The sequence below is a fragment of the Macrobrachium rosenbergii genome, chromosome 23 (assembly GCF_040412425.1).
Source record: "Macrobrachium rosenbergii isolate ZJJX-2024 chromosome 23, ASM4041242v1, whole genome shotgun sequence".
NCBI classification, from domain to species: Eukaryota; Metazoa; Arthropoda; class Malacostraca; order Decapoda; family Palaemonidae; genus Macrobrachium; species Macrobrachium rosenbergii.
The window spans coordinates 19,448,495-19,455,994 of record NC_089763.1 but is presented as its reverse complement, the minus strand read 5'-3'; the positions used below and the strand labels follow the sequence as shown (position 1 = coordinate 19,455,994).

The window sequence follows — 7,500 nt, the reverse complement described above, 5'->3', positions numbered from 1 at the left end:
GAGAGAGAGAGAGAGAGAGAGAGAGAGAGAGAGAGAGTACAACAGAAAGCAATCACACAGCGAAACAGAGGCGTACAGCAACAGAGACGAGAGAGAGAGAGAGAGAGAGAGAGAGAGAGAGAGAGAGAGAGAGAGAGCAATAACAAAGTCCACACTGAAACAGAGTGCAACAGATAAGAGAGAGAGAGAGAGAGAGAGAGAGAGAGAGAGAGAGAGAGAGAGAGAGAGAGAGAGAGATATGAAAAAGTAAATAATATTGTTTTTATAAACAACAGAGAGAATAGAATCTTACAAGTGAAATTCTGAGAGAGAGAGAGAGAGAGAGAGAGAGAGAGAGAGAGAGAGAGAGAGAGAGAGAGAGAGAGCAATAACACATTCCCACACCGCAACAGCAACAGATGAGAGAGAGAGAGAGAGAGAGAGAGAGAGAGAGAGAGAGAGAGAGAGAGAGAGAGAAGACAAACGGAAAGACAAACATTTCTTTTCAGCAAACCGTCGGAGGCGTTCAGAACGCCTCGGCGATAACGGCCCACGATTCTTCAGCCAAGGAACGTTCTACAACCCTTGGCGGAGATTGAATTCCAGGGTTGTGGCTCTTCTCCTGCAGTGCAAGAGAGCCACTACCCGCGAGGATTTAAGAGCCATTTCTTTTAAATCTTTGCTGCGAGCTTTATTGCCCGGAGGAAAAACACAAAACAAAGAACCAACACCCAATCAAGGAAAATCCATTTAATCTTTTGGGCGCGTTCATCGCGCACCATCCTTCTTCTGGACAGGCCCCGGCCAGTGTTCCGGATGCCACCGGTTGTTTGGGAAAACGACACTAGACACAAGAAAAATAATCTCTCTCTCTCTCTCTCTCTCTCTCTCTCTCTCTCTCTCTCTCTCTCTCTCTCTCTCTCTGGATAGTTGGCTGTCAAGGTGCATATGACTTCGAGTAATTTTTATAGGTTCACGGAACATTTTGTGAGTATGCATCTTTTACGTTTCTCTCTCTCTCTCTCTCTCTCTCTCTCTCTCTCTCTCTCTCTCTCTCTCTCTGGATCAAGTATGCTGAAATATATCAGCCTATAAATGTTTCTCCAAAGCAATTAATGTGACTGAGTTACAGCGAGTGCAAACCAAAAGCTCTACTGTGTATGTGTAAATGAACACATATAATGATATATAATATATAATTGTGTGTGTCTGTGTGTGTGTGTACACAACCTTACTTGCTATAATGGGTACATGTAAAAATTCCTTAAACTCCTTTTACATCATTCTTTCACGAGAACAAACGTAAACATGTAAACAAGGACATCTCATTTACATAACGTACAGCAGGAGTGACATGCACAAATGATACACTCCGACCGAAGACTATTTGTTTCCACAGAGAGAGAGAGAGAGAGAGAGAGAGAGAGAGAGAGAGAGAGAGAGAGAGAGAGAGAGAGAGAGAGAGAGAGAGAGAGAAATATTGTTTTTAATACATAAACAACTGAGAGAACAGAATCTTACAAGTAAAATTCTGAGAGAGAGAGAGAGAGAATATCAGACCGAAAAATATTGTTTTTAATACATAAACAACTGAGAGAACAGAATCTTACAGGTGAAATTCTGAAAGAGAGAGAGAGAGAGAGAGAGAGAGAGAGAGAGAGAGAGAGAGAGAGAGAGAGAGAGAGAACATCTAAAAGTAAACAATATTGTTTTTAATCTATACACAGCAGAGAGCTTTGAATCTTACCCGTGAAATTCTGAGAGAGAGAGAGAGAGAGAGAGAGAGAGAGAGAGAGAGAGAGAGAGAGAGAGAGAGAGAGAGGGTTCAAAAACACAATGGGAACTACCCACAGACAAGTGAAAAGTATTAAACGAAACTTTGTAAGCCTAAAGTAAACAACATTGTGGATTAAATATAATAAAAAAATAATTGATATATACGTGACCGAATAACTGACAACAGCAGGAACTGAATAATTTGGAATGTAGAGAACAGAACAGTAAAAAACAGGGCAGATTGTAAAGTAAGAGGGGAAAGTATTAGAAACAGGATAACATCAAACAAACCGGATTTAACGGCTCCTCTAGGAGCAAGAGCCCGTGCTGTCATAACCCAGCTTAACCTTCAACAACAAAAGCATGTAATAACAGGGTAACCGGCAACTCAGCACGAATAGAGAGACTGGAAAAAATTATATCCTAGTTTAACCAGACCAATGAGCTGGTTAACAGCTCTCCTAGGGCTGGCCCGAAGGATTAGTTTTATTGTACATGGCTAAGAACCAACTGGTTACCTAGCAACGGGACCTACAGCTTATTGTGGAATCCGAACCACATTATGACGAGAAATGAATTTCTATCACCAGAAATAAATTCCTCTCATTCTTCACTGGCCGGTCGGAGAGTCGAACGCTGGGCCAACAGCGTGCTAGCCGAAAGCTCTACCCACCCCTCCAAAAGTTGAGTATACCTTAGTTTAACCAAACCACTGAGATGATTAACAGCTTTCCTAGGGCTGGCCAGAAGGATTAGACTTATTTTACATGGCTAAGAACCAATTAATTACTTAGCAACGGGACCTACAGCTTATTGTGGAATCCGAACCACATTATGACGAGAAATGAATTTCTATCACCAGATTTAAATTCCTCTAATTCTTCATTAGCCGACCGGAGACTCGAACTCGGGCCTAGCGAGGGCTAGCCCACTACTCTACCCACCCCCTCCAACGAAGAACTTTAGAGAGACTGGAAAAGTGGCAAGAATGGAGGGAATAGAGTAAGAGACAACTAAGTAAAATAGCTGGGCTATGGAAGGACTCTTATTCAAAGCCTTATTAAGGATTTCCCGATAATGCTCTGCCATTTCCAGCGATGTTCTCTTCCGGAGATAACTGCCTAATGAAGTCAATGGGCCATGAAACGATAAAAGGGAATTGGGGGGGTTGTTGGGGGAGAGAGAGAGAGAGAGAGAGAGAGAGAGAGAGAGAGAGATCCAGATTACGTAAGGAGTTCTGCCTAAAGTACAAAAACTGCATTTTTCTCTCTCTCTCTCTCTCTATATCTCTCTCTCTCTCTCTCTCTCTCTCTCTCTCTCTCTCTGATTTACAAGATATGTAGGCTATTAAGCATGTTGAAGAAAACATATTTAGACTGAGTTTTTGTTTGAGTTGCAGAGTAGTGTGACATGAATAATAATAATAATAATAATAATAATAATAATAATAAAAGCAAACCTATCAATAATGATATTTCAGGTAGAGATTTAATCTAAATGTCTTCTAAAAGTTGCATGAACAACATGCAAACAAGTCCACATTTGAGCAAAGCTTTATTCCAAAACCACGATTGGCAGATTTAATATACAGGTCTTCTACAAGTTGTATAAACAACACGCAAACATGTCCATATTTTTATCTATTCTAAATTCATGCTTCCCAGAACTAAAAGCATAACATATATAAGGCCCACAAAAAACTGATACATGTAAAAAAAGGGAAATCCCGACAGGAAAATCGCATTTAAGTTAAAACCGTGAAAAGGTTCGGCTGGACACATCAAACTCAAATATGAAAAGGTAAAACGCTGAATTTCTGTAGTGCTGTAGAGAACTAGTACTAGAGTTTAGAGAACTAGGATTGCATTTTAAGAAAATATTAATAGAATTTTATTTGAACGAATAATAATGAATATTAACGCGACAGTGTGATACAAAAATTTCAGTGTGAATGCCGTTGATTTGACGCGCGCGTATATATATATATATATATATATATATATATATATATATATATATATATATATATATATATATATATATATATATATATATATATATATATATATATATAATATATATATATATGAAGACGTGCGCGCAGCAAAAAGTCAACGGCATTCACACTGAAATTTTTGTATCGCTGTCGGGCTAATGATCATTACTCGTTCAAATAAAATTCCCTTAATTTTATGTCTTAAAATGCAATCCTAGTTCTCCAAAATCCAGTTCTAGTTCTCTACAGCACTACAGAAATTCAGCGTTTTACCTTTTCATATTTGGGTTTGATGTGTCCAGCCGAACCTTTTCACGGTTTTAACTTAAAAGGCAATTTTCCTGTCAGGATTTTCCTTTTTTACATGTATCAGTTTTTTGTGGGTCTTATATATGTTATGCTTTTAGTTCTGGGAACCGTGAATTTTTAATAAATAAAAATGTGGAAATGTTTGCGTGTTGTTTATGCAACTGTAGAAGACCTATATATTAAATCTGTCAATCGTGGTTTTAAGTAAGCTTTGCTAAATGTGACTTGTTTATATATATATATATATATATATATATATATATATATATATATATATATATATATATATATATATATATATATATATATATATATATATATATATATATACACATATATAACATATACACATATAAAAACACATATATATGTATATGTATATATATTGCAAATTACTCCCAAGGGGAATTATATCTAACAAGTGCTTTTTTGCGCTGGTCATCAATTATAATTCATAATAAATGGTGCCAGAAAATAAACATGAATGACTTCTAAAATACTGATCGTTGAATTTACAAAACAAAAGAAAAGAATTCTGAACAAGCAATATAAAAACGAGTTTGTTTAGATCTCGTTTGCAAAGGTATTCTTTAAAGGAAAAACAAATTAAATTAATAAAAAACGAAAATACAAAATATACGTAAAAGGCTCAACAACGAAACGTGGAAAAAAATATATACAAACAAATATTTGGTACTTTTGTCTGTGCAGCCACATCAGTAATCATTGCAAAATATTTTCGTGGTTACAGGTTTCAAAAACTATTTTCCTCATGCAGACCAACAATAACATGAAGTCGAAAAATGTTTTCAGTGCTACAAAGATATAAAGTATGTAAGACAAAAAAGGGTAGCAGCAAATAGTATTAAATGTCTGTACTGTCTATTTCAGGGGCCGCGAATCATCGTTTTTCTCAAATATCGTTCAAACTAATTACATGATCGAAATGGCACTTTGACACAGCGTGCAAGATACCTCCCGCTAATTTTTGGTAATATAGTGCAATGTCAAATAGTTTTAGTTACGGCATTTACTCTTGACTTACATCGTGTTGCCAAGCATCGCCAAACTATGCATTCGAACATCCTTAATCCTTATTCCGTCCCTCCCTCTCCCTTCCCCTCCTCATCCCTCCCTCAACCCACTTTCCTGACATCCCCATCTCCCCCCACCCCCGCGCCTTTCCTGTCTATGGGGATAGCAGACGTTCGATTGCGTAGATTAATCCTGCTGACTCATGCGACTTTGTCTTTAAAAGTCAAGAGTAAACGCCATAACTAACATCATTTGACAATGCACTATATTACCAAAAATTAGCGGGAGGTGTCTTGTACACTGTGTCAATGTATCATTTCGATCAAATAATTAGTTTGAAAGATATTTGAGAAAAACGATGACTCACGGTCCCTGACATGAATAGTAAATGTGGCTAAAACCTAAGAAATCCAAATACTGAACTTTTCTCTGATAACAATCATAACGAGCAGAATGAGTATCCATAAAGTCTATTTCTTTACGAAAGTACTACTAGACTCTTAATCACCATCAACTCTGTTGTTTTAAGAAGCTAACCGTTAATTTTATTTTAAGCCTAACCGTTACCTTTTATTTTAGCCGAACCGTTAATTTTTTTTTAGCGGAAAATAAAGTACAAATCCTGGCAGTTGGTCACCTGCAAAATTTACCAATCTTTTGGACTGTATACACAACTACATTTCAATTCCAATTTTATACCTCGATTATGAGCTGTCTTGTTTGGAAAAAGAAAATGAAGTAGGAAATGAAGATGATGTTAAAACTGGGAAATAACTGTATGTATGTATATGTGTATATATATATATATATATATATATATATATATATATATATATATATATACATATATATATACATATATATACATATATATATATATATATATATATACAGTATATATATATTTTATATATATATATATATATATATATATATATATATATATATATATATATATATATATATATATATATATATATATATTCTAAATATATATATATGCTTCAAGACTAAATAAATAACTTCCAACTGGCAACTGGCAATCAGGGATATCGCGTCTATTTATCTACCCTTGACTACCCTTGAATGGTCGAAAAAAACCATCTTGAATTATTATGGGCAGAGATTAATTGCCAGTGGTCAGAGTCTTAATGGACGGTAGAATCTCTTTAGATGGGTCTACATAAAAACAAATAAATAAATTAAAGGAATGAGGCCTCATCTAATATTGTTTTATATTAGTATTAATAAAATATTTGGTAACATCATAAAAACCATAGTGGCCACAATTTACTTCTGTTATTAAAAAATAAATTCTTATAAAATAGCCTTACCGGTTCTTGTCTAATATCAATAAAACAAGAAAGACCTTGTGATAATTCTTTGAAACTGATCTAAAAGTCAAATTTATTGAAAAACTAACGAATCGATTAGAAATTAATTTCAAAGTTACAAACCAATAAGAAGGGCTAAAGTTGGTCATTTTAAAAAGAATGTTTCAAACACTACAGACTGCGACAAACAAGCACTTTTTCGGACATCTTTTAGTGCTAAATTTAACTCTAAGTGGTCAAAATTGTTCTCTAATACTGATGCAAGATTGCATTAGTTATATTTTCTAAGGCAGTGTTATTGAAGATGGATACATAAGAGTACGGTTTCGACCGAAAATATAAAAGGGCTATTTATGGTGCAAAGTTTGAGTCCATAAGATGCTTAACGGGTCTACAAAACTTTTGATCAGCTTCCAAATCTCTGAGGAAATATGTACCGCCACGGCTAAATAAATCTGCTCGCGAGACTTGTGAAATGATGTGAAGGAATACTTAAAAACTTGCAACTTAAATTGTCAATAGTTTATGATTATCGTAAGAGGAATATTATACTCAAGGACGAAAACGGAATATGGAATATACTTTAAATCGAATTGCAAGAAGAATCTTTATCTTATAAGATGTGCAGAGCAGACAAGGTGACCCTGGTATTGAATCCTAGTAATCACAAGGTGACCCTGGTATTGAGTCCTAGCAATCAATAGGTGACCCTGGTATTGAGTCCTAGCAATCACAAGGTGACCCTGGTATTGAGTCCTAGCAATCACAAGGCGACCCTGTTACTGAACCCTAGCAATCACAAGGTGACTCTCGTACTGAATGCTAGTAATCACAATGTGACCCTGGTATTAAATCCTAATAATCACATGGTGACCCTGTTACTGAACCCTACCAATCACAAGGTGACCCTGGTATTGAACCCTAGCAATCACAAGGTGACCTTGGTATTGAATGCCACCAATCTCAAAGCGACCCTGGTATCGAATGCTAGCAATCACAAGGTGACCCTGGTATTGAATCCTAGCAATCACAAGGCACCCTGGTACTGAGTCCTAGCATTCACAAGATGAC

At 36.0% G+C, this 7,500-nt stretch overlaps 2 protein-coding genes across 4 annotated transcripts in view; one reads left to right on the top strand and one right to left on the bottom strand.

The window, feature by feature from the left end:
* Positions 1-7,500, bottom strand: part of LOC136851336 (Fanconi anemia core complex-associated protein 24-like) — a 746,385-nt gene that overhangs the window by 513,296 nt on the left and 225,589 nt on the right. The window lies entirely within an intron of this gene.
* Positions 1-7,500, top strand: part of LOC136851334 (tachykinin-like peptides receptor 99D) — a 417,815-nt gene that overhangs the window by 205,442 nt on the left and 204,873 nt on the right. The window lies entirely within an intron of this gene.